Source organism: Coffea arabica, chromosome 5c (assembly GCF_036785885.1).
Source record: "Coffea arabica cultivar ET-39 chromosome 5c, Coffea Arabica ET-39 HiFi, whole genome shotgun sequence".
In the NCBI taxonomy this organism is placed as follows: domain Eukaryota; kingdom Viridiplantae; phylum Streptophyta; class Magnoliopsida; order Gentianales; family Rubiaceae; genus Coffea; species Coffea arabica.
The window spans coordinates 39,280,745-39,286,344 of NC_092319.1; the positions used below are offsets into that span (position 1 = coordinate 39,280,745).

The 5,600-nt window shown below is 33.3% G+C and overlaps 1 long non-coding RNA gene across 1 annotated transcript; it reads left to right on the plus strand.

Annotated features, from left to right (window-relative positions):
• The first annotated feature begins 2,522 nt into the window (after positions 1–2,522).
• On the plus strand, positions 2,523–5,063 carry LOC140007530 (uncharacterized). The gene is made up of 3 exons (XR_011814842.1): positions 2,523–2,705; positions 4,072–4,132; positions 4,864–5,063. It is a non-coding gene; the product is annotated as an uncharacterized lncRNA (long non-coding RNA).
• The last annotated feature ends 537 nt before the right edge of the window (positions 5,064–5,600 follow it).

Consider the following 5,600-nt stretch of genomic DNA (forward strand, 5'->3'; position numbering starts at 1 on the left):
GCCTCATTTAGTTTTATCATGGATTAAGAAAATTCATATATATATATATATATATATATATATATATATATATATATACATATTATTTTAGAACCATAATGAGTTTGGATATGAATAGTTTGAATTTTAAATATCCATTTTTAATATTAGCTAATGCAATTGCTCATATAGTCTTACTTTTAAAAAATAGTAATTCTTTGTCTATGTAAAATTAAATTCAAAATTACTTGTTTCCAAAAAAAATTCAAACTCTAACATAATTCAACCAACATTTCCAAACATACTTGAAACCAAAAGCATAAATAAAACATTTTCAAATGCACTCAAAATAGGGATAAAACCAACAGAAAGAGAAAAAATTTTCATTGTCCAAAACCAATTAAAAAGATCGACAAACAATCAAGTTTTGTCAATTGTCCCTACAAGTTATACAATATTATTTTGCGTTGATTTGCCATATCTACTTACAATATAAACTTGGTGAACAAATTTTTAGTTGACATGGTAATAATAAGTACATGCAGGAACAAATCACTTTCTCACCATATAAAAGGCTATGATATATAAGATAACAATTTTAGATGATGGAAATATAGTAATTCAAAATATGACAACAATTTATAATTGGTCCCTGCAATTATTTCCTGAACATAGGTTTATATTTATAAGTATTCTTTAATTTTTGTTTTGAATTCATCTTTTAGAAAATCTTGGGGAATATACTTATTTAAAAATTACTAAGCCCCAAACTTTTGAGGACCCAAGTAGTCTTCGCTTCATATATCAAGGAAATAGAATCTACATATAGAACACAAACATACAAGGAATTAATGTTACTGAATTATTTTGATTTCATGATTGGGGAATTTAGTCTTATGTTTTTTGAGTTGTATATTACTATTTATTGCTTGTCAAGTAGACAACTAAAAGTTGGTAATAGAAACGAGTCTAAAAGATGAATTTGTTGTTATTTATTGATAAATACTACTGTCATTGTTTAAATTACTTTATGATATTGAAAGGCAGTTGAAAATTTTTACTAACAAAAGAGGTTGATTTAATTGAAAGCAAAAAATTACCAATTTAGTCATTTATCGTTGAACTTGTAATTTATGTTGTTCCTCATTCTTCACCAATTTTATTTTAGTTTCTCATCTTCATAAAATATGACAAATATTAAACTTTTAATAGAGATTGAGAATAAACTAACTAAAAATGTCACGTGAATTGCAGGCACATGTTTAAATGGATCTAATTACAGAATAAAGTCAAATTTCATAGTTTTCTCAACTTTTTCAAGGAATATATTGTGGTATATTTTTCTTATCAGTATAACTTACACCAATTGGATACAATTAGATTGGTTCTAATCCTAAACATCTTTCCCCATATAAACCAATCCTCCAGTCTTCACTAAAAAGAGAAAAAAATCATAGATAATAATTCTTCAAATTTATGTTTTGTGCTTCACCTTATATTACAAATGTGATGTCATTGCTATCAAATATCGCGTACTAGTAAAATTTGTATACACAAATTGTTTTCTTTTGGTAAGTGTGTAAAAACATACAAATCTTGAATTTGTTTAACATGTAACATTCGATTCATTTTTGTATTTTCAAAATTGAAAATGAAAATAAAAGCAAAGAAGCAAAAGTATCATAAAGTTGTAATCTGGTGTATAAGTTTTATCAATTTGTATTGTCTTAATTTGCTAAAAGGATGATAAAAGATTAATGTGGCTATATATGTCAATCAATAAATTGAGTTTTATTGTCCATTCCAATGATCCTATCACCAATGTCATCCCTCTCTTCTTCTGTCATATTCATACCCTGAACTATACACAAAATTTTGCATTATCTTTGTATTAGCTTGTTAAAGAGATAACATTTTCTATTTCAACTAAACACTCATTTTGTGAGGACCCGCAAATTTCCTACATTTTTTTTTCCTCAAAAATGCCTTTTATTTGAAAATTATTATTTATTAAGGCCCCCTACCTCATTATATCACACTAAGTGTAAATAAACCTAGAAAATAAGGTTTTACGCTTTGGTTTCAAGTTTTGAGCAAAATTAGGGTTTTTGCGATTTTTCCGCCGGATGAATTTTCGGTACTGGCCAAGGATCAATTTGATGATTAAAAGTGACTCTTAAGTGAGAAATAATATGTGAGTAGTAGCAATGATATAAGGTTAGTGAATGGGAGGTAAAAATCCTAGTACGTGAGTTTTAAGAAAAACGGCGCGAACCGGCGGGTCCCGCGCATTACCGATTGAACGCACCGCTTGACCACCATTTTTCTTACCCAACAAGTTTGTTGACTTTTGTACATAATATCTTCTTATATTGTAGCAGCCTTGACCGAAATTAGTGGCCAAGAAAGGCAAGAAAGAAAGAGAAAAAGAAAGGGTGGTGGTGGTGACACTTGTCACCACCTCATGGCTTCTTACCCAAGACCAACCTTAACCATTTAACTCCAACACTTAGCTATTCTTCCTCATTTTCTGCTGGAGCTGGCCGAGAGCAACAAGGAGAGAAACTCCAAGGGAAAATCTTTCATTTCATCTCCAAATCTAACAAATAAGTGAGGAATCGAGCGAAGTAAACCGATTAAACTTGTTTTCTAGTGACTAGCTAGTGAGTTGTGGTGTGATTCTTGAAGGGGAGAGCTTGTGCTACTCTTGGTGACTTTTATTCAAGGTAAGAGAGTTTATCTCTCCAAGTTTTACATCTAATCTTGTTAAATTAAGTTTAGTAGTTGATTATAGTGGTGAGATTATGGATGATTAGCAAGTTTTAGTAGTTTTCCCCAATTTAATTGATGAACTAGGGCTGTGGAATTTCTGCCCAACTTGATGTGTGATACTTGTATGTTACCATTGAGGTTTTATAAGGTGTTTTGGGAGTGATTGGAGTGAGAAATTAGGGAAAATTTCACTAGAAACTACAAATTCCAGATTTCTGGAAAATTCTTGATCATTTCTGTCCGAATTTGTATCTATGTGTTAGAGGCCGAATTGGCCTTGGGTCAAAGAAGGAAAGTTGTATAGAATGGTATTTTATAGGTGCCTGTAAAATTTCAGCTCAATCGGAGCAACGGAGGTCATGAAAAGTCCAAAATACCCTTGCTGTTCTAAGTATTTCCCAGCAGTCCGTTTCAGCAGTTGAGTCCAGTTTATCACGATTTTTGACCAGGATCCATTCTGATTTAGCTCTGGGCCAAAACATGAAAGTTGTAGTGTTCTGAAGTAGCTTTAAAATGCCTCTAAGAACACCTGATTCAGATTTGTGTACACTGAGTTAGGTTCATTACAGTGTTCTGCGTTTAAACAACCGACGAATTGGTTTCTGGTTTAGTAATATGAGATTTTGACTAAGTTACATTAGGAAATGGACTAAGTGACCTTCATAAATGTTGTAGCTCTGTGTCTTAGCTTCGAAACGGCGTAGGTTTCGTTTTAATCTGATAAGCGTAGCCTCGGGTATGGTATTACCGCATTTGTACGTCAAATCTGTCTTGTGCCACAGTGAATTTCTGCACTTGTACTTAATGCGATTCTTGTTATTATGATATTGTGAGCCTATGGAACGACTCTTGACATAAATTGCTGATTTGTATGATGTTGGGATGTTGTTGAAGAAAAATAATGAAGCCTAAATGGCTGGAAATTAGGTAAACACAAAGGGCATGCTGCCCGAATTTTTACTCGAGATCTAGAAAACTATCTTTGCGACTTGAGTGAATGTTAAGTGATTATCACTTGAACTATCGAGAACCTTTGCCACTTGTTTATCAAGGGTTATACGTTAGGATTTGGCCGAACTTGTACCCTTAACTTGTACCCGTAGGAAAACGATATGAATCACTATGAAACCGTTTTACTTGCACTTTTGACTCAAGAGTCATCTTCAAGCAAAGTGTTATCAAATTTTTCAGATTAAAGAGCGAGCAACTATTTCATGACTCTTCTCAAGTGAATTCCAATTTCTTGATTTTATTGAACGAAACGTCTAAGTTTCGAATCTTAGTCATATTTCAAAGTTCTCAAACTGAGTTTTATCGCAGATTTGGACTCCGAACCCGGAGTATACCCTGAAAGTGATCAATAAAGGCACTATATCTTTTGGTGAGTGCTTTCAAATACCGAAATGTACTAGATACTTGAACTTGATACGTGACCAATATGAGTACATGTTATATACGTAAATTGATAGGGCAAGAGTGTACTTTATCGCACTTGCCCTTACGTGATATACTTGTTTATTGATTGCAATTGACTTGATATACTTGTTCATGATGTGCGCACTTCCTGGAATTCCGGAAACCCTGTGGCGAGTTACTCGAGTCGAGCCGGCAAGGGCCTGGTCGATTAGATAACAAACCCTGGGTCACTTGTAATGTCGAGTGGAGTGTTATCTCCTCGACTAACGGTATACTCGAGTATTACCACCCATGTTTATTGAGGATTTTGGGCCCAGTAGGGGGTGTGAATGGTGGACGGAGAGGCGTGTAAGTGGTGTTCTACTGGATTGGTTACTTACTTGAAAGTTGACGGAGTGTCAACTACTACGTGATCAAGCTTCTGGTAATGCAATGGGAATTTGGGCTCCTGAGAGTCATCCGTATCCTTATACTTTGGAGTGATTATTACTTATTGGATTATTGTTGCTTGTGGAAAACTTCTACACTCGCTCATTTTGAGATTGCTACTTGACGTGTTATTGTTCACATTTATGAACTCTTCATGCTCGTTACTTTGCTATATCGAAACTTGTACTAAAAAAAATAATGGTCAATTTGCTATTTGGAATCTCACTGGGCTTTTAGCTCATACCACGCTATTTGTTTTCCTTACAGGGATACGAGTGACGCGCGAGACTTGTAAAAGCTAGCGTAGCCTTTTGTTTTGACTTTTGACTTTTTGGTCTTGTACTCGCGCTATTCCTCGAATGGAACATGATGTACTTGGATTGTATACGTTTTGAGCTAGTTTGGTGTATTAAGACTTTGTACCTCGTTTTCTATCAATGTAAATTATAAGCTTGAATTGGGAATGTTATTTATGATTCATGGATGTGTGTACATGACTCGATTGAGATAGTGAGTGAGTCCTGGCGAGAGCTGGGCAGGCGGTCCGCCGAACCCTTTGGTACGCCTTAGGGGGAGGTGGGGTCGTCACACATTTCATGTGTCATAATAATTGTACAATAAATAAGATGACAATTAAAATCTTTGTAGTATCATTCATAATAGTATTTCTTAAATATTGTACTTTTTTTTTAGATATTAAGGATCATGCTATGAGATTTTTTATAGTTTCCAATTATTGCTTCACTTGTAGAAATTAGTGACTTTTTTACTATTGGGACTTATTTCTTTAATGGAAATAATTTTAGAGACTAGGTTTTCTATGATAGTCTTAATTTCAAGTTTATATCAAATACAAGTTACTATCATCAAATCTCTTGCAAGTAGCAATACATATAGTACTTGTACAATTTAAGCATGATACTTAGAATTAAAATATACTAGAAAAGAGAAAAAACAAACAAAAGTTCATTTTGTATTAGGTTGAAAATTTGACTTTATTTATC